The sequence below is a fragment of the Ixodes scapularis genome, unplaced genomic scaffold (assembly GCF_016920785.2).
Source record: "Ixodes scapularis isolate PalLabHiFi unplaced genomic scaffold, ASM1692078v2 PGA_scaffold4__175_contigs__length_147842914, whole genome shotgun sequence".
Lineage (NCBI taxonomy): Eukaryota > Metazoa > Arthropoda > Arachnida > Ixodida > Ixodidae > Ixodes > Ixodes scapularis.
In genome coordinates, this window is record NW_024609879.1 from 21005011 (window position 1) to 21027543 (window position 22533).

A 22533-nucleotide genomic window follows, 5' to 3' on the forward strand; every position below is an offset into this window, starting at 1 on the left:
CTGCCAACCGTCACGGATGTCAAGAAGCGAACTCGGACCAAGGAAAAGTATGTCTGACGCCTGTGATGATGAACCCATTGTGAGTTCAAGCTGAAGCATGCGTTGGACTGCAGTGAAAACATTCAACTGAGAAACCTTTGTTGCAAGGTGTCAACAATATTGTAGGTGCTAGTGCAACATCTAAAAAAACAAGAAGCTAAGGGATCAAGGCTAAATAAATTAGTTCCTGTCCGGCCAGCAACATGCTTGCGCTTCGTCCTCATGCAAAGGCAACTGCTCTCTGAAGTCAATGTGCGTGCGTGCGTGCGTGTGTGCGTGTACAGAGTCGGTGTCCTTGTAGCAATCTCTTGGGTATCCTTGTGGTGCTACAGCATAAATGCAGACATGCTACACAGATTCTGTGTGTCTCAGTGTCACAAAATCTACAGCATCTAAGATGCATGTATATAAAAAAAATTTTCAAGATGGATATTTGCAGATATATACTGTTTTTGTTTTTTTTCAACTTTTCAAGATGGCTATTTGCCGATATATTATATATACTGTTGTGTCTGCGCCAAATAAACAGTTGGAAGTCTGCGCTCCGTGTGTTGTACTCGTTTCTACCTCAGTCCTCGTCCTTTGCACAGTTCATTTATTTCTACAAATCATGAACCATCTAGCCCGCCAAAAGGTGTTACTATTTGCAGAAACTATGGATACTAGGAGGCTCGTTTCATACTGTTCAAAGGTGACCAATTTCTTATTTACGACTCTTCTGCATTGTAAATGCAAGCAACTTTGAATATGAAGCTCCCATGCCCACTTCCGTTAGTGTACAAAACTTATTTTTAGCCGCCCTAACATACCTGTGTCGTTTCGCATACTCGGTCGGTACTGTCGAAGTACATCAGTGTATGGTGCAACGTTCAGGTATTACAATACTTTTGTTGCAAAGATAAAGTTTTCACGTTATGACATTTCCAAGAAACAGGTCCCAGGCGTTTTTTCAATGTAGCAACCAGATAGGTTGCTTGAAACAAGTACTATATTTGTATAGGCAGAGTGCATTAAATTGTTGAACCTGTACAGATATATCACAGGTCTAAGAAAAGTTTGTCAAAATATATGCAATACATTTTTCAAACTACGATATCTCGGAACCCAAGAGATCAGCAGATCGAAATTTTAGAATGTTATTACTTTTGTATTTGTCTGGCAATTTGGGTGTCCTTACCGTTGCATCAGGTGTCCCTAAGAGTAGTGTACTCGGGCCTCTATTGTTTCTAACACAGTCGCCGACCGATTATTCGGACTTGGAGGGGACCCCCGAAATAGTCCGAATAATCAAGCAGTCCGAAAATTCGGTAGATGAAAAAACTTGCTTTTATTATGCCTTAGCAGGCTTTAAAAAGCCATCAATAGCGGCTTGCTTCATGTTACGCCTGCTCGCGATGATGTCTGCTTGCATTGGCGCGAGCGTTGTGTTCTCGTCGTACACATTCAACAGCAATGTTAATGCTGTTGAATGTTCTTTTCAATTGAATTCTTTTCAATAGAATCAGTTGCTAGTTCAGCGCTTGTCCTGTGTTTCTGTGTTTCTCCTCTGTCTGTCCTTGTCCCAGTCGCGCTGTAAGTAATTATGAACTCTTACCAACTCGCCCAATTGTCCATTTTGCTAGCAATGTTAATGCGTTCAAAACGTCCGCTGTCAATGGCTGCGGGCGGTACTTGTCGTCAAAGTCTCATTTTCTGGTGATGCGAGGACCGAGATCAGATGGGAGGCGCAAATCCACGAGCGCAAAATGGCGAATGGCGACGCGAAAGTGAAAGGATACAAAGCAAAATGATGATAATGATAATGATGATGACGTGCAGCTAAATGGAAAAAAAGGGCTAGCATAGCGTCACCTAGCGGTAGAACTCAGGAGTACTCAAATCACGCTGCCAAACCAAGCCAATCCATCACAGCCAACAAAGAATTCAAAATGGCCGCTCCTCAATGGCGTTTCCTGCTGATCGCTCGCGACGCTTTTGTCCAAATAATCAAACTTTTGAACTTCAGGCTGTCCAAAACATTGGTCGTGAATACACACTATGTATTTCTATGGAGTAAGTCACGGTTCCTCCTTTAGGTCCGAATTATCGGAGTCTGAAAAATCGGTCGGCGACTGTATATAATAATGACTTACCATGATCAATTAAATCGACAATTAGACTATTGCTGATGATTGCATTATTTAACGGAAAATTAATACACCTAATGAATCACAATATTGTCCAAGATGGTTTAGATACGACATCATCATGGTGTTCCCTATGGCAGATGAACATTAACACTCGTAAATGCAAACAAATGTCCGTAATTAAATTCTCCACTAAAACACCGACCTAGTACTCGTTACTTTCACAACCACTAGAACACTCAACATCACACAAATATTTGGGCAAGCATTTTACAGACTCGTTATCATGGAACAAGCAAATAACAAATAGCGCACTAAAAACACTTGGCCTCATTAGACAGACATCATATCTAGCTCCCATTGAAACAAAACTACTCGTGTACAAAACACTTCTCCCAAAATTAGAATATGCAAGCATAATTTGGAATCCACACCTAAATTACCTAATCTCGAGGCTCAAATTTTCAGAACAAACCAGCCAGGCTTATATGCGGCGATTATTCATCTAAAACTAGTGTGTCCGCTTTAAAAGCTAACAAAAATCTTCCTCATCTAGAAAGAAGATGAAAAAAAGCCCGATTGCGTTCTTTTCAAGATGTATATTACTGAGATTCCGATTTTCAATCTACTTACTGCTGGGCTGCCGATTTTATAGCATCCATACTAGATAATTCCTGCAAGATTGAACCATTTAAGTGCCATACTAACACCTTCCTCTTTTCTTCCTCAGTACTTTGCATCACTGACGAACAAACTACCCAACCATATTGCAACTGAGTGATATCCCATTTCATTCAAAAAACAAGTGCATCAATTTGTGTAACTGTGAACCTTGATTTGTAAAACAGCATCATAACAATAACATGCTAATAAGCGTGTTTTTTGTGTGTGATTTTTACTTTTTGTTGTCTAATTGTTTTATGTTCAATTACTTTTATGTCTTATTTTTAATCCCCCCTCATCATGTAATGCCTCTTTGAATGCCTTTGAGGTGAATAAAATGAAAGGAAATGAATGCCTCTGCATCATCTATTCAATTGTTACTGTAGTTCATTTTATCTGGTCCCACTACTTTGATTATTGCCATTTCATAGCTATTCTTTTTTTATACAACTCTCATGTCCTTAGAGATAAGGACATGGAAGTCGCTTAAAAAATAACACGTCTCAAGATATATAACTACCATTTCGTAGGTTATAGTAATTTTTCCTGCATCCTAAAATTTGTATTTTAAATCACTCGGCGTTCACAGCTCTCAAGTTAGCTCATAAAAAATAAATAGTGCGAAAACCCACGTTTCTACAACGTTAAAGCTACGCACAAAGCCTTCAGCTCAGCTCTATAGCGCGGCGCAGGTCAGCCTGCTGCCAGGACGTCACATGAGGCGTGTTCTGGCCTTCTCCTCTAGGCAGTGTTGTCCTGGCACTCGATTACCACTACCACTCTCCCTGCACTTGATGGGCTTGGTGACTTGTAGCTTTTCGGGTTAGACTTTTTGATATTGTGTTGCATATTTGTATTATTATGAAATAACTTTTTTATTTTTAGTTATTTACTGTTTGCACAGAATCAGTGGCTGAGTGTACTAATGCACTGCAACTTGGTGAGTAAAAGCTTGTGCTGCAGAACCCAGGGACAATAAAGTAGATCCCCACCTCTGTTTGTTCCAATCGGAATGAGCACCCCATCGTTGTGCATGTTGGCTTATTTAAGCTTTCAGGATTCTGTACAATTTATTTAGATTAATTAAAAATATTTATTCTGGTTCCGATATCCTCTCCACTTTTTACCTTGCCCAAACTTGGCTCCCCTCGCAGCTTAGGAGAGGGGAGCGCCGAGAGGATTATCTTCCCTGCAGAAAACCGAGGTTGTATGTCGGCTTTTAACTTCACTGGAGTACAAAATCTGGTATTTATAGACCCTCGGCTTATGTATAACACCTCTTCATGTTTGATGCGAAAATTGTAAGTTTCGGGCCAATAAGCTCCTAGTAACATATGTGTTTGCTCTGAATGAAAACTATTGTGAATTCTGTGGGTAGGTGCAATATTTTATTGACAATAAAGGTGATAGTAACCGCTCATGTATCATTCAAGAATGTGCGTTTATCAGATACTAGCTTCTGGGCTGCTACTTTGAGGTTTTTAATAACTTCCTCACAGGTGTCAATAGCAAACTGTGTAATAATATGAGCATCACTTATTAGACTACATTGAAAAACTTATAAACACACACATACAAGCAACAAACACAGAACAAAGAAGGACAGCATTAAAATAAAACTATGAAGCAGACAAGACACCGAAAAAGTTCAATACATGTTCAGAATTATCAGAGAGCTTACCCCTTTTTGTAAAAAGGGTACGGAAAATGTCTCTTGATGCTTACAAACAAAACTGGAACCGAAAACAAATGCACAACCCTAACAATATTGTATTCAAACCCCGTGGCTTAAAAAATTAACTCCTACATGAACTTGTTATCTGCCAGAACAGAAGGGGATAAATTGGCTACGCCAGAAGCAATAACGAGCATGTCATCGGCTAGCGACACCATGTTCCAGGGCATCCTCTGGGACACTATCTTCAAGCGCTTAATTCTTTGAATGACCCTTTCCATGTGAACTCTTGCCACAGCTATATGCTTAGTGGCAAGAGCTTCAGCCTTGGTCAACTGCTTCTTGGCATGTAGGAAGGGGGGCATAAACACAGCTATGAGCCTCGCTTCGCGTGCGGTGTCTATGAGAAAACCTTTTTCAACCATGATGTGGTCGATGCCTGGCAACAGCTTATCAACTAAACCACTCTGTTCGAAGAAGGACTTGTCCGAGGCTCGCTTTTGTAACCGCTGCTTAGGTAGGTAATTAAGCCGCCAGGTGAAACACCATTTAAGAACTTTACAGTGCGTCCCTTTTTGTAGTGGGAGTATGTGCCGATTTTACATTTCAGGCACTTCGGTTTATCGATAGGAATTTCTGCACAGTCCAGCACAATACGGGCATGAGAAAACGTTTCGAAACACATTGGCATGTTGTGCAAGACCTTATCCTAAGAATGCCAGATCATTGAGCATTTCAAGAATGCTGCAAGAACCTTTGGTGTGTGTTTCACAGTGGTGCTTACGGTAGTCGGGGGCAGATTAGAAGTATCACATCGTACCGACCAATCACAGTAACACCAGTAATGTACCGAACAGCTATGCAGATTGTAAAGAGAAGACTGGACAAAGGGCAAGCAGAAACTGGGAGAGCTCTAAAATGGTTTCAGAAAGAATAGAAGGCTGGAGAATAACTTATTCATGATCACGCAATGCATAGAGATAGCAAAGACAATGCAAAGGCCACTACGGCTGGCATTTTTGGACATCAAAGGAGCATAAAACAATGTGAATCAGGCAAAACTCTGGGATTAACTGAAAAGGCATGAATTAAATGAAAATTTTAACTTTCTAGAAAAGATATACGTATGCAAAGAAAAGGGTAGTTATAACTTGGGAAGCAGAAACCACAAAACCAGCAGAAAAAAATGAGGACTTAGGCAGGGCTGCCCATTGCCTCCCCTGCTCTATATGATATATACCTCAGTGGAATGAAAAAAAAAAGATTAGAGCAATGCAATTTAGGATTTGATCTGACTTACATGGAGGGAGGGAAAAAAGTAAATCAAGTTTTACCAGCGCTGATGTCTGCAGATGACATTGTACTTGTAGCAGTGGGTCGAGAAACAATGCAGGGACTAATTAGAGTGTGTGGCGGGGAAGAGGCCACTTTAGGCCTAAACTTCAGAAGGGAGAAGTCTGAAATATTAGTTTATAATGGCAGGAAAAAGGAACCTGTGATAGATAGAACATGTAGAAAAGTACAGATATCTCGATGTATGGTTAAATGAGGGAAGAAAATATCCGAATGAACATGAAGATATTGTAATAAAGAAGAGGAAAAAAAATTCTCCTATTATGAAACATAAGACACTGTGGAACTTTAATAAATATGAAGTTGTGAGTGGGTATGGAAAGGAGTAATGATACCAGGGCTGACTCTCGGTAATGCAGTCTTGTGTATGAAATCTGAAGTATAGTCAAGCTCAGAGGTAAGGCTAAGGAGTGTAGGCAGGTTAGGTTTAGGGGCACATGGTAACACACCAAATGAAAGGGTACAGGGAGATATGGGATAGGCATCCCTTGAGAGCAGAGAGGCAACCAGTAATGTTTGACAGAAGACTAACTGATATGGATCAGATGAAGTGGGCAGCTAAGGTATGCAAGTTGCTATACATGAAACGCTTGAACACAAATAGACTACCGTAATATACCGAGTCATCGCCCACCCCCCTACCACCTGAAATTCGTTAAAAAAGTGAGGTGGGCCATGTCTCGGTGGGTGAGCACAAACACTTGAAAAAAAGCGGAAAAAACCGCCTATTTTTCTCTGCATATTTAGCGCTGATGCACAAGCGATACATCAAACTCAAAACTCGATTTAGTTTCATTGTTTTATAGAAAAAAATGCTCACGAAAGAATATTTTACTATAGCGTAGTCCGTTGCTTGCATACGCGCTAGAAACACCGCCGATCTGCATATAGCACGAATGTTTGTTACGTGAAAGAATGTCACCACTTTGTTCTCCTAGTTAGTAAAAAATAAAAGGAAGAAAAGTCTACAAGAAAATAGAAAAACCGACCAGGCGCAACGAGCGAGCGAGCGAGCGAGCGGACCAAAGAAGCGACCAAGAGCAATGCTGGGAAAGCGGGAAAGCCGGCGGTCGCGTTGGCAAATACTTTGGCGTCGGGCCAAGTTGGGCGCCTTGTCAATTGCAAGCTCTTGCGCAACTTTCTTGTTTGGTGCGTACATACGTGCGTCCGTGCACGGCGGGCTATCAATGCACGGTTGGGACGCTCTGCAAACGTCTGTGTAGGGCGTTCCAGCAAAGCTTTATTTACGCGTTGGCTTTGCCTAAAATATTGCACAACCGCGGTCGCGACGGGCGGGAAGAAGGAGCGGGTTCGCGGTGACCTTACTTCGGCGGAGACAGACTTTGACCTAACACTTCGCGGTTACATTAACAAACTCTTATTTTGTTATCTCCATCATTTTCTTTTCGCACGGATACACAACCACTTTGGGGTCGCTCAATGAGGTAAACAAAAAGAAGTGTCTTTCCCTCCTTTGTTTTACTTTGTCACCGACGTCCTCGAACCGTGAGGTCCGCGGCTGCGTCATTCGGGTAGGATGAGTGTTCGCGGAGCGCAGAGTCCGCGCTGGGGTATTTGAAGGGGTGGGCGATGACTCGGTGTTTTTTCGGAAATCGATATTGGCCCAAAAAATGGGGTGGGCGATGGCTCGGGGACGGGCGATGACTCGGGATATTACGGTACTTCCATAAAGCCCTGCATGCAACACGGCGCGCGTTGCACTCTGGGAACTAGTTGGCCAGGGAGGAGAGTGGCATGGTTTCGGTTTCGATCGACACGTCGATAGGAGATTATACACAGAGCGTGGACTATTATTGGCCGTTATCTCATGTTTTCTGGTCCCGAGAGCGTCATTTGTTGTCTCTAAACTAACCTAAATGGCCAGATCTTGAAGCTTTTGCACAAGCCCGAGACGTATAGCTTGTCTTAACATATGCTTGTATTTTTGTGCTTGAGCCTTTCTGTTAGTGTTTCGAGGTATGTGAACGAGCCAGTGCTGGGAATCTCGACGCTGTGAAGCTCGGGGATCTTGCTTGTGTACAAATCAACAAGCTGTAGCAACCAATAAGTATGCATACATTGAGCTCGCGCCTTTACAAATAGTGTTGTTGATCAGGAAGTTTGTATGTTTCGTGTGCCCATAGACGAAATATAACTTTTTGCAATTACTGTTTTTCTTAATACGCCCGAGTACGTAAGGTAAAACTCGGAGGCGCCATTGAAAAGCTCAATTTTGACACACTTCTTATCTCTTATCTGTACTGACCCGCAGCACTGCACGAAGTGAAGTCCCCACCCGCTTGAATTCCACTTATATTCAACATCGCGTATCGGCGTAAAGTTATCCTGCCAATCATACTGGCGGATTCACACATACAAACTATTTTAAGAAAGCAACAGTCGAGCACTTGTGTAACGAAGGCCGCACCGTTCGCCAGAAGTGCGCCGGACGGGCATGAACGCCAATGCGGTACGCCAAACGAACGAAATTATTCAAAGCACATTTGACGGTTGCTAATGGCCAAAATATTTGTGATGTGTTTGCTTTCTTCCTGACTGAGTATGCCGAGATAATTTCAGACACACCGTTCAGGCACAGATCTTGGGCGTCAGTAAAAGCTAATCCAAAAAGGCTTAGCGAGGCCAAGGAAAGTGCCCCGGTTTTCGTTTTGTATCGCTCGAGAATGTGTATTGTACATTTGTAAAAAGTCAGATAATCGAAAACGCAAGCAGCGCGTTCGGTCGCGGCGTGATAGCATGAGATGAATAAGCTGCTCAGTCAAAACCGAAACTGAGTGGCCAACTAGTTCCCAGAATGCACTGCGTGGTATATCGCCGCGATGGGGCGCGTCGATTTTGGAAGAAGTCCATTGGACGAAACAGACTCAAAAGCTCGGAAACAAATTTTTACAGGCGGGCAGTGAAACAAGGCCAGTAGAAAACAGAGTTAAGGATGCACAGAGAGAGAGAGATGTGGGAAGGAAGTATGCAGGAGAAACCATCTTCAACTATGTATAGGTTACAAAAACAGGATATAAGGAGAAAGACATTGTTTGATAATTCTCAGGGGTGATCTTTACTGTTTGAAGCCAGAACTGGGGTACTAAAAACGAAGACTTATAGGACGAAATTCAAAGATATAGCAACAGTTTGTTGCATATCTGGAATGGAGAGCGAAACTATGGAACATCAGGTTTTGAGGTGCACACCAGGTTTTGAGGTGCATATCTGGAATGGATATGCAACACCAGGTTTTGAGGTGCAAGAGGCTTAAACCTGCCCTCCTTGAGGGGAGAACAGACATAGAGTGGGCCCTGGGTTTTGGTGGAGATGGTGGAAGGTTGGATTATAAAAGGGTTGAACAAAAGGAGGTTAGAACATTGGTGCAAGGAGGCTAGGGAAAACTGAAATTGGTAGGAGCAACTAGCACAGCTGCAGACAGGGAGGACAGAGGGAAATTGGAACTTCCTCCCGCGTGGCTCCGGCCCAAAGTCTCAATCCTGTCTCTCAGTGGGTCTAGGTTTTGGAAAGAACCCCAACAAGGTTGACCAAAGGAAAATTGGCGACCCCTCGCCGGGGGTTGGAGGCAGGGCTGAGTTTTTCTTTTTTCTTTTTATTTTGTAATTGCCCAATACCCCATAGGTCAGCCTGGTGGTTCATTCCCCCGGCCCGGTGATAGTTCCAGAGATGTAGAGGGAAAGAAATTGGGTATATAAGTGCAGGAGGAAAGCATTTTCTGAGGCTAGGTAGCACAAGCTACTGCCCGTTACAAAGGGCATGACCAATATCATCCATTCATCCATCCAACTTGCCTCTACTTGGCTGGGTACTTGGTGGAACTAGCGGGATGTGCTGGCTTGCAGGCCATGAACCCAAACTTCTGGCTAGCGGCTATCCATTTCAAGGGGGAAGGGAAGATGGGACCACGACGGGACCACAACCTTCTAGCATATTTTAATAATAATAAAGTTTATTTCCCATTCAACACAGGAACGAAGGAAACAGGGAAAAAGCTGTTTAACAGCTTAACGGAGCCCCTTGCTCCCTTAAGGCGCTGTCACACTGTAGAAACAGTCGGAGGACTATGTCTGAGAACACGACGGAAACATGTGTCTGGCTACTCTGTCACATTGCGGCAACAGCAACTTCTGGGAAACATGTCATTGTCACCCAGAAACCATCTCCGCCAACCTGTTGTCTGACGGTCGGACAACAGTTCGTCACACCGAAAAAGCATATTGAACGACACAAACTACCCCCTCCCTCACCCTCTGTTCCTACCCTTCCTCTCTTTCATTCATTCGCGCAGCGCACAAAGTGACACCGGAACCATCACGTCGCGACGGTGTGGTCGTCGTGCTAGAGCGAACTCGTTCGCGTTGTCTTGTGCACGCTTGCGTTTAGCTCCCGTTGCCAATTGCTTCATCTCTCCAGGATGGCGCACGAAATAGAAACTGCTGCCGCGGCTGCTTTGGTGCTTCTATGTGCCATCGACTCAGACGACGAGATGCCACCGACCAAGAAGCCACGATCAAAGTGGACAAGTGCACCAACAAGGCGCTTATGAGAATTTGATGAGGGTGTTGGCCCTAGAAGATTCCAAAGCATATTGGCGCTGGATCAGAATAAACACCGGCTCCTTTGAGGAGCTTCTTGCAAGGGTGCGACCTTTGATCGAGAAAAGGGACACGAATTTCCAGTTGTGTGTCCCTTTTGGAGAGCGACTGGCAATTAAACAGCGATATCTTGCCACTGGTAAGTTTTGGCCTTGCTTTATGTATGAGTTTGTACTGCTTCAGCAGCCAGGATGTCTCTATTTTGCCGACACATTAGCCCGGTAAAATTATTGCTAGAGGCAGCCTCCATTTTCTTTGGGTCGCAACTACTTTCACGCGTAACGTTGTGCCAATGTCAACATTCTAACCCCTGCCCTCCCCCTCCCCCTAAAAAAAAATTCCTGGCTTTTTTTTTTTTTTTTTTTTTTTTTTTTTTTTTTTGCAAGAGCGCTGTATTTGTTGTATGTGCTGTCAGAGCCACGAGTATATTGGTACCGCAAGGAAAGCTTGCCTACCGAGTTGGATGGGTTTTGCAAAAAGGAGTGTCTAGAGTTCCGTCCATGTTGGGTCTCGTATAAAACGAATGGTCAAAATCAGTTTCTGAAGTGGTGGTATAGCGTAGTGGAAAGGTGTTTGCTTTACAAGCAGAGGACCCGGGTTCGATATGCGGTAAGCGCTTACTTTATTTAGTCAAACTTTTTTCTTTTTTTTTAAGATTTACCGATATTTACACTTCTTTTTTGCAATTATCACTGAAAAAAGAAAAAAAAAACACATGTTGTCGACGAAACTTTCGGAGGTGCGTTGGGGGGGACAGCGGTATTTGCCAATGACCTTTCTGTGGTGCTGCAACCCTCCAGGGTCGTATAGATATTATTATTGTTATTATTTGTCCCCATCAGAATCTGCACTAGGTGGCTGCGTCGAGGAGCTCATTTCCTCAGTTGCCCTTGTGGTTCTAGGTTCTATAGGGTACTGAGTTGAAACAAGAAAGTGACATTCTTCTTGTACGCTCTACATCAAATGGAGGTGCAGACCAGCCACCAAAGTCACTGGGATCGAAGCAACCGAAGGTAGCGATTCGTTTTGCATATAAACTTTTGATTTTTTATAACTTTACTTAAATTATCTTAATTATCTTTCTCTTTTTTTTTACAGGACCCCGTTAAAGACAAATTGTGCCACCTGAGCTCTGCAAGGTGCTCCAGACACAAGACCTGAAGACTGCAAGGCTGCAGCAAGAGGTTCAGAGGTTGCAGGCAGAGAACGCCCACCTGAATAGAGAAGTCGACGACTTGCAATCCAGGCAACTGCCACTAAAGATGATCCGCCAAAACAAGGAAGACTATGCGTATTATACAGGCACGTTCGACTTTGAGGTTTTTGAGGGTGTCTATGACTACGGCTTATTATGCTTCCTACATGAAGTATTGGGGCACCAACAGGTCACCTGATAAGACCAAGGGCCGGTCCTAAGAGTTTGAGCTAAAAGAGGAGTTCTTTATGGTGCTTGTTCATCTTCGAACAGGAATGTCAAGAAAAGAAATTGCTTGGAATTTCGGCATTTCCGAGGACCATTTTAGTATGGTGTTTGCAACTTGGCTGCGGAGTTGCATTGTCTTTCAAAGGCCATCATCTCTAGCAGCCCAGCAGCAAACGTTTTCATCCTACAACACTACAATACAAGGTAGTTGTTGGTTGTGCACCCAAGGTTGCATCTATTATATTTCGGAGTAGTGGAGAGGGTCTTCGTCTGACCGCATAATTGTAGAGAAAAGAGGGCTCCAAGAACAACTTCAACTGGGCGATGCCATCATGGTCGAGAAAGGTTTTTAGCTTAACGACCTGCCACCGGATGTGCGAGTGCACGTTCCTTGCTGGAAACCTGGAGAGCCGCAGATGGCCGAGAATGAGCTTCTGCACACCTAACACGTACCAAGTGCTCGTGTCATTGTTGAACAATTTACAGACTTAAATGTAAACATTTCGGCGGAACTCCGCCTGGTTAGGTAAGTAATAAGAAAAAGTACAACGTAGACTCTAACCAATTTCTTCAATGTGCCCGACGTTTCGAAGCCAGCTCGGCTCCTTGTTCACGGGTGACTGTATATGGGCCCTTGTGCCGAATGCGACGCCTCTTATGTGGGGGAAACAAAGAACTTTCCCGAACGTCTGCGTAGCAAGAGCCACGTAAAGAAGAATGACATCCAAGGCAGCGCACTGGCGGAACATGCTCAGAAGACCGGCCACGCCATTGGCTTTGACAGCAGCTCCATCCTCGACACAGAAAGAAACTGGAGGAAGCAGCTCTTAATAGAATCTTGGCACATACAAAATACAAGCAACAACCTGAACCGATCCACCGGAACGCTTCCAAGCAGCTACATACATGGACTAAAATGCGTCACACACAGAAAAAGAAGAAGAAAACAAAGCTAAGAGAGAAGAGAAGAAAACGACGACAGGTTGCTACCTTTGGGCCCATATACAGTCACCCGTCAACAAGGAGCCGAGCTGGCTTCGAAACGTCGGGCACATTGAAGAAATTGGTTAGAGTCTACGTTGTACTTTTTCTTAACAATTTACAGAATCAAACAATTTTACATTCTCAACAGACCTTTCCCCATCACAATGATCAACTTAGATGAGCAAATCTTTCACATTTGCTGCTACCCAAGCAACTTCGTGGCCCTCTGATTAATGACTAAAAGCCATTATTCAGCTGTCTCAATAGGCCTTTATCCCTCAATTACCTAAACATTAACTCTGCCTTCTTGCACAGGAAAAGGTGTCTCTTTGTCTTGGCCAGCATCAGGCCAGATGTGATGTTGGTGATGATACTAAATGACAGTGCCGTAGTTCTGTTTTACCCGCAGCTTGTAAGCCCACTCCTAGACAAGATACTAGCCTTCAGGCACTTGTTCCCCGGTCGGCAATTCAATGCACAACCTTTTTTTTTTGTCGACCCGAAACTTCTGTGCTCAATGCCTTCTTCGTGTCATCTGAAGGATCTGATGTCAAGCCACTTTGACTTCCACGGACGGCTTGGGAGCCTAGAATCTCGTACGAAGACATCTCCCCCGCAGCAAAATCGCTGATGGCTCTCCAGTTGTCGAATGTGCAACGCAGCGGTAACTTAGTAGAGACTCGTTAAAAGTTTGTTGCAATGCTGCCTTAAAGGGATACTGAATCGAAACTCAAAATATACAGAACACATCTAGAGATATGTAAAATAGGATAAGATAAACCTGTAATTGATAATCACATAGTCATAGTTTAAGCGGATGGCTATATTTTTCATTCTAAATGCCTGGATTTTGGCGAGCGCTTCAAAATCAGCCGTCGAAGAGCACGATGCATCTCGGGAGATCCGGCCAATCCAGCATGGTCTTGACGTCATCATGCCTCGGACAGCCAAGCGCACCGTAGTTATAAGTCTTGCCACTTGGAGGCGTCAACTTGTTACAATCTCGCAAATCTCGCTTAGTCGAAGTACGCGAGGGCTGTAGCATACCGCAGAGCTGCCCCGAGTGAACGGTCGCCGACCAGCGAAACGACAGCGGTGGGTATGATGACATTGATAAGGACGAAGACGCCGCCACATTACCAGTGGCCATGATGCCCAAGAAGCGATTCGGCCTAGAGTCATATTTGTATGACCCGTCTGCCTTGTCTTCGTCGTCCGTAACAGGCAACAAAGCTTATTCATGAAACGACCTTGCAGCAAAACACTAAGAAGAGATTCGTATTCACAAACCAAAATTATTGCAAGTTTTTCATAGGCTACGATGAAATCCTACGACCACACCTACGACAGCTACAAAGCTTTACGCACTTTTTATGATCCAATCTACATCGCCGGCAACATCGCTCGCTTACGTCGTCGCGACCACCAACTTGCATTTCTACGTGCACTCTGTACGCGTCCCAACAAGAAAAAAAAAAAGTACTTGAAACTAGACGTTGTGGCAGACACAAAAGCTAGAACCACGGATACCTGAAAAAGCTACGACAACGATCCCACCGAGCCGAGACAAGACCATCTGCACACAACCAGCTGGCTTGATGAATGGAATACACCACCGCGACCTTTGTGGGCCCTTCTCATGTGACTAGTGTGAAAACCCTGACCTCTATTTTGGTGTAAGAAGGCCAGTCTTTCCCCTCGTCGTACCTAGCTTGTTTTCATGCAGCGGTAACGAACGCTCTTGTCAAAAAGGGACACTCTTCTTGATTAAATTTCCTTTTTTGTGTTATAGAGCTCAAATAAACGCCATATGGATTGCCTTCGCAACATGGGTACATACACGTTTTTTAGATGTCCATTTTATTCCGACATGATGGTACACCAACGCATGTCGAGCTAGAGCAGTTTTTGGGATCGACTCAATGCCGGTCCAATTTTTCTCTGCCGAGCGTCACGTCAGCATCGAGTTGCCATTGTCTAGAGGCCCAGCGGCTCATAAAATCGGTTGTAAAAGTTTGTTCCTGAAGCAGTTACCAAGAACGCGGCAACAGTGCGGTTCCACTCCCAATGCAAACAGGTATTTACGTGGCTCTTGCTGACACTCTTTTACTTCAAAAGTATCTTCCTGGATGTTGGCTCTCTCCCGGACCCCCAAAGCCGCGAAAAACGCTGCAGCGATTTGTTTACATGCGCGCCGCTTTGCAGAGCCATACGGGGCGTCTCCCTTTAGCAACAATGGTAGTTCTGTTGGCTTCTTCACGATCGAATTCGTTATCAGTTGCAGTCGACCAAGGCGGCCATCCCTTCATCAGGAAAGGTGGGCATTCGGGCCCGTTTAAAAATACATTTTGTAGTGTGAATATTACATCGCACGTACACAATCTCCAAACCACCCAAAATAAGCATTGCCGGAAGACCACCTGATACTAAAACAAACGGTGTCCAACTCTGCAGTTACTTCCTTCACCAAAGCGCCTCGGTAATCTCTATGAGTGACCATACTTCTCGTCGTGGCGCTGCTCTTACGGGCATGTTGTCGTCACGACATTCCATCGAAGCTTCACAGACATCCACGAGGTGGTTTTTGGTTATCGTTTTATTCAGTTTAAAATTCGTTTTCTCGCGTTATCCTGCGGAATATTGGTATTGGTGAAGTCCTATTTTAACCCTCTTTATGTTCAAGCAAAGAGATGGGCTATAGAATTTGGTTTCCGTATCCCATTGCTGCTGGGTGATACGGTACTGTCAACACCAGGCACTTTCCGCTCCTCTTCCAAAAATGTTTGAACTCCTGCAACATATACTTGGTGCTCTTGTCCGAAACCAATGTCTCCAAACTTCCGAAATGTTAAAGAGTTTGTGCAGCTTTTCAATCATGCTGAACGATGTAAACTGGATTACAAAAACCTCGGGCCACTTAGAGTGAGTGACCGTCACTACTAAAAGCATTTTTCCATTCAAAGTACGGCATAGCCTCTGTGGACACGCTGCCAAGGTTTTGTGGGCGATGCCCAAGAATGCAATGGTGCCCGACCAGGCAAGTTAAAGGGGCAGTGCAACGATTTTCAGACTTTGGCCAATTAACTGCAGAAATTAATCTGCGTCGCCTATGGAACGAAAGACCGTAAACCGCATTTTCTTGCGAAAGCTAGTTCTTATATTAAAAAAATGAAACAAATCGAAGGTCGCAGTGCCTCTCAACTCTCCACGCCGACTTTCGAGTGACGTACTCTGGGGGTTTATGTGGTTTCCCCTTGGGCCCTCTCTTGAGACCCCAGGCGCTTCCTCCGCGATTGTCGACTTTCAAAGGATTAGCCATGTCGAAGGTCGCGGCGAGCGATGGACACAAAGGACGGTTCGTAACGGGGCTGACGGCAAGTGTAGCAGCGGGGGGGGACAGGGTTTGTTGACTTCCGCGTACCCCCAGAGAAGCCGTCATATTAGTTTCCGTAGCCGCCACAGGCGGCTGCAGATCGGCAAATATTTCGTTTTTTGCCTTGCGATTACGCAGCGGAATAGCAGTTTTTCAGGGAAAGGTGATGCATTTTTGGTCACTTGGGCTTCCATAAACAATATGGAAAATGCAAACTGGCAATTCTTTCAACATTAAAACCGTTGCACTGCCCCTTTAAGCTGCTCTTGATAGTTAACATGCTTTCACGTGTACATCACTGTCCATTGACGATTACCAGAAGTAACACCTGGCTAGTTCATTGGCACATAGGACAGCTGGGTACTTTTCGTTGATCTCTTCCAGCAGCACTCTCAGTCCCAACATGAGGCAGCCTTTTAATCTTTATGCAACCTTATGAAGCCATCCTTTTTCAAAACTAAAACAAGTGGATCTGCAAACTCACTGCTGGGTGCAGGTGTGAGGATGGCCAGGACCTCTAGCTTTGTCAGAACTTTTTCCCTCGCTAACACAAAGGAAACACGTGTAGCTTTCAGGAGCTGGCGCTGACTTCCTTCTTTCAGAAACAGCCTTGCCTATGTTTGGCACATGTTTACTTTAAAAAACTATGTCGTCTCTCTTTGTGTGCAGACCAGGAACCCAGGGACGAGTCAAAATTTTCCACGCACCCAAAATTGGTCATGCTTTCTTCGTCGTTGGCTGTGTTGTTCAGTTCCGCAGTGGCTTCGGTCGTAGCCAAAGCTGTCGGCGTCTCACTACACTTTCTGGGACCCTCACACAGCAGTTCGTCAGTCGACACCAAACTATCGCTCGTTGCCACTTTATGCTGTGGTCCTGCATGACCGAGTCACGAAATCTGTGCTATTTGGTTTATAGACGCTTTGCACGGATCAGTTACTTGAGCCACCACGAGGTGGCGCATTGCCGTAACTGACCTTCACTTCTGTCCGCAGCCAAGGCAGCGAAGGCTTGCAGGGAGGTACCCACACTGAGGCTTTGCCGACCTTGGTCGCTGTTGGTCGCTTACGATTGAAATGGGGGACCACAGTGGGACGCGTAAACCCTGTCCGGCAGGCAAGGCATGTTCTGTAGTTGCATGCAAAAACTGCAGTGGCCATGTAAAGGCCTGGAACGGCGGCGTTTGTGCTCAGCATGCGCCCCTAGCGCACACGGACTGTCCATGCTTGGTACCATATTCCCTGCACTGATTCCCCAGCAGAAAAAAGAACGCAGAACTGCGTCCGCAGTGGCTGGCAAACTTGGAAAGGAAAAACTTCAATCTCAAAAAACGTGCAATGGTAAGAGCTGCTACTTAGATGCAAGATGTCGTTCAGTGCCGTGCCAAACATCATAAATAAATTCCGCTGGGCGTCATCGTCTCGCTTGATTCCAACGAGTTGCAAGCAATCGTCCAACACAGGAAGTTGTCACGTAACTTTAGGGGAAGCATACGCTTATTCCGACATACTAGACAAGACAGTGGGACAGACAGATGATTGTGGATTTGTAGAGTTGCAAAGGGAAGGGAGTGCAAAACCATGATTGCTTTAAGTCTTTATCTCCAAATGATCCCATTTAAAGATGTGTTTTCCAGCAGCTCTACTCGGGTCAAAAATGTAAATGGGCGGCTATGCGTTCATGCAGGACAACATACTTTCGATCCACCTTATATTTGTTTGGCACTAATTCATGTCGGTACAAGCATTATTCAGAAACAGCTGCCTCGCTTGCGTCAAGCAGGCACATGCGGCGAGGAACACGGCTGGTATCGACTATTTTGGCACCAATTTTATATTTGCAGAATGCACACCAATGGCTCAGCACACTCACACTGAAAAAAAGTGGAAACGGCACAAACTTACGTGGTCTCTGAAGTGCAGGCTCTAATTGTGTCGTTGACGCCACTTGACGTTCGGCTCCATTTGATAAGTTTAAAGAGAGCTACTATCTAGGCTCACATAGGACTTAAAAAGATTACTCTAAAGTGTAAGGTATACAACTAACATATAAATATGGTATAATGTCAACGTAGAATGCAAGAGAGAATGGAAATGACGCTTCGATGGCAAGTTTCAAATTCACCCTGCACACGAGAAAATGAAGGTCGGCTATGGCGGCAGGGTCACGTAATAGCGAAGATGTCGGTAACCATGCAAAATAGCTGCAAAGCATTTATAGTAGATAAACGGCGAGCAACTAGCTCAAGAGAACCGCTATCATGAGATTCCAGAATGTTCCAGAACTACCCCCACAAATTGCCAGACACAGGGCAGCTAAAACAAAAAGTTTACTTGAGCCAAATACCACAGCATAAAACAGTGCTTAGAAGTTAGGTTTACTGAGCTTGGTTTGGATTTCATGCACCCTGCAGGGTGGGCAAGCAGCTTCTCTGTGGTCACGAGCGAGGTCATGAAGCCTTGGCCTTGTTGGGGCCATGGACTATTTGCCGAATGTCCCTCTAGGGTTTTCTTTAAATGTGAGGAGCCTCGGCCCCTTGCACTCCCTCATATTAAGATCACAGATGACAAGCAACCACCCGAATATCCCAGATGATAGCCAATGCCCTCCAAAGTCACGGTCAAGATGTCCAAGAGATGTTCTTGTCAAGGTGGCAACTTGTGGATTGGGAGCTTTCATAGAAAACATGTGAGCTTGTTCTGACATCACAAAGGTAGATCAGAACCACACTCGTTTTTGATGCAAACAAGAACTGGAGCTCTTCTAGTTGTTGACTTTTTTGTTGTAGCAAGATACAATTTGTGATGTGAGGCAACATCAGATGAATCACCTATTTGTTCCTCTCAGTGAAAAATGTGTATTGAAGCAGCAAAGGGCATTTTGAACCTGGATGACAGCAATTTTCGCAGAAATGCTGCTAGGGCCAGAGCTTCAAGGTGACATTATGGTAGCAGCTCACCAAGGAACAAAGTCAAAAGACCAGCAGGATTGCCTAGTGGCACTAAGAAGTATCAATGTAAAAATTAGGCATGCAAGCCAGAAAAAGCTTTGTCCTACCAATGTCATGAAATAGTAAGGCCAAAAAGTAGAAGGAACTAAGCATGCCACCAAAACCAATGTTTCCTCTTGAATCTGGGAGGTAGGAGATCACCCCGGCTTCCAGGGTGCCGTCACAGGCTATACCATCCTCCTAAGGCCAGGTTCAAAGGAACAAAAAAAAAATGTATTTTTCAGTTTTAGTGCCAACAAAATTATATGCAGTCTGAAGAAGAAAATCAGGAAGTGGCGAGCGCAAACGTGCACTCCAAGCCACTTGTATACATGTTTGAATGCCTGGCTTCAGGGCGCCGCCATCTTGCTTGGTTGGGGAGCACTTAGACGCGTCATAATCCGATTACGAAGCCTTGCTAGGCAAATGAAGAACAGTGAGTGCGCAGGCGAGCTGGTGGATGTTGATCATGATGTAGAAAACGTGAGACTGTGGTAAAAGCAGGGAAACGGTGTCAAAGAAGAAAGACAGGGGAAAAGAATGTCTCTACTAGGCGTCGTAATTGGATTATGGCTGCACCCAAGCACACCCCATTGGGCAAGATGGCGGCACCCTGAGACCGGACTTGCAAACGTGTATATGATGCCAAAATCCACTCCCCTGGTATTTAAAATTGGCCAAGACACATGCTTGTTCATACTTATTTAATTATTAATACTTCGAAGGCCCTACCGTAGGGAAAGTAAGGAACAACACAGAAGGAGGAACACAAAGAAAGGCTTTGGGGAGGATAAAAAGAAAGCAAGAAAGGACGTGTATTCCGCTGGAGCCTTTTGAACCTTTGTGACAAATGTGGAGATATAACATCGTGTTTTTCTCAAGATAACATCTTTGCAATTCTTTGAAGTTTGATGTATCTTCACTATGAAAATACTTATTCAATTACCCCAAGACTTGTACAGCTTATAGTAAAATATCTTGCCAACAGTTCGAACCTATGAGTGTCAAAAATTCACATTATAATATTTTTCTTTTAAATTTCACAAAAAACCTTTCCTTTTATGGCTCATGACAAATAAGAACAATATTTTTTATATTGCATGCTGTGTGTTCAAGCATTTTGTTTAAGTCCAGTTTCAAGTCAGTAACATGTGAAATATATGTGCCGAATTAAATTGGCATCCCATCTTTTGTTGCTCATAAAAGGAACATCAAAAACTGCAACTCAGCCTAACATTTAACTCAGTTACAAAAAATATTAAAAAAATGCTTTCGTAAAAAAGCAAAAGAAAGTTAATCCCAAGGATGTAACCATTCAATACATGAAATGTCACAATAAAATATGCAGTACCGTAGAATACCGTGCATCCGCCCAACCACATTAAGCGCCCATACCCAAATTTGTAAAATTTGAGAAAATGTGCACAGTACATTGATATGTAGAAATGATGACCGGACAAGTGCCCATCCCCCATTTTTTTATGATGATCTCAAAATTTTGAGTGGGCGCTTGCCCGGTACGGTAGTTTATAGAGACAAAATTAAAACCAAAATGACCCGTTTACCCTGCCGTCCCCGCAGGCTCATCAAGCCCACCCAAGTATAGGGGCCAGGTAGCCAACCCTTTAAAAACTCTAAGGCCAATGTAAGGTTGGAGGGAGGGAGTAGCAGAAAAGAGTTGGGGCAAAGGGAAGCAATAGATGGGCTTCCCGTCACATGACCCTAAGAGCAAATAAGTAAGTGAAATAAAGAAGCCAAGTTTCCGAGCAACACCCGAGATTTCCTCGAGAAGAAACCTCGAGCTTCCCGCTACTTGGACAACAACCAATTTGCCAGCGATGTCTTAAACCTGGAAACATTAAAAAAACTACTGGGGGCAGACTGGGTGATAGGAGTGAAAGTGGCCTTGAAAGGAATGCTGGAATTGTTCTTCAGCAGAAGGAAACAGACCCTCATCTGCCCCACCGCTCAACTCGCTTGGAAAATAGCACAGATAAACCGGCAACAAGTACGAACAATGTGACCGAGGAGGCGAGTATCCAGATCATCAACACTGGGTGCTCTTGCCGCGAGGTTAGGGTGCATTGCGTGCGACGCCGGCACGGCTTCCCACATCCATCATTCCCAAGGAACCATCTGGCCGGATCCCTCCAAGGTGCCATTCGCCATAAGCGCTCTAGAATGATTTTTCAATGGTACATCCTACGCCAGCTATTTGAAGTCTGCCAATTATGGTCGACAACGAAACACCGCCTCATTTATCATCGGCCACCGCTCACCTCCCTGCACCATTCGTACAAAAGGCCAGTGGCATCATCAGCGGCACTGGCAATGCCAGTAGTTCAAAAACAACCTGGCCGACCGCCTACACGTTCAGTGGGCATGGGAGACAGTGTGATGCAGACGGTTAACGTTATCCGCTTCTTCTGTGTGCGGACTAGTAACCTACATTCCTTGCACGCTAGAAAATCAAGTGAAGTTTGCCTTCTGGTGTTCCCATGCCCACAGGAGTTACTTTCGTTAGTTTGTCAGTGCTTTTTTTTTTGTAAAGTTGCTGATTTTATATGGCGATGCCGAGGAAAATCCGGGTCCCGACAAGCGAAACAAGAAACTTGACGACGTGTGCAAACTTCTTCAGGAAGGTCAGTCAAAACCGTTGACTGCTGCAAATAAAATAAAGATAAACCAAAAACAAATGGAAGATAAGATCACCAATATTTCTAACAGGCTTCAAAATGTAAAAGCTAAAGGTAATTTTTTTTTTTAATTGGAATTTGAAGCATGCATTACTCGTGAGGGCCTTGAAGAAGTCATAACAGAAAATGTTTCCCTGCATGCTCGTCTTGACGAGTTTGAGGATCGGTCTCTGATAAGTAACTTAATCTTTCATGGTATAACCAACTCGCCATCCGAGTTTTCACCTCAGTCAGAACAAAAAATATGTGCGTTACTTTCGGACCTTTCCGAGTTGGACGTGGCGGATGACGCAATCAGTCGTGCACACAGCTTGGCACGTTTTCTCCAACAAAGTGTCGGCCAGTTGTAGTGAAGTTTACGTCATCAAAAAATAAAGACTGCATCCTGTTCACAAAGGCAAGGTTTAAAACTATGAATGTTTCAGTCAACGAGGACTTTTCTCAGGCAATGTGTGATGCCCGCAAGAAGTTTTTTGCAAATTTGCAAAATCCATCTATCCTGATGGCACTTTTAAGTTACAATATACTAACATACTTTATTTGAATAAAAAATGCTATTGTAATTCCACTATGAGCGACCCAGTTCTCGAAACTGCTAG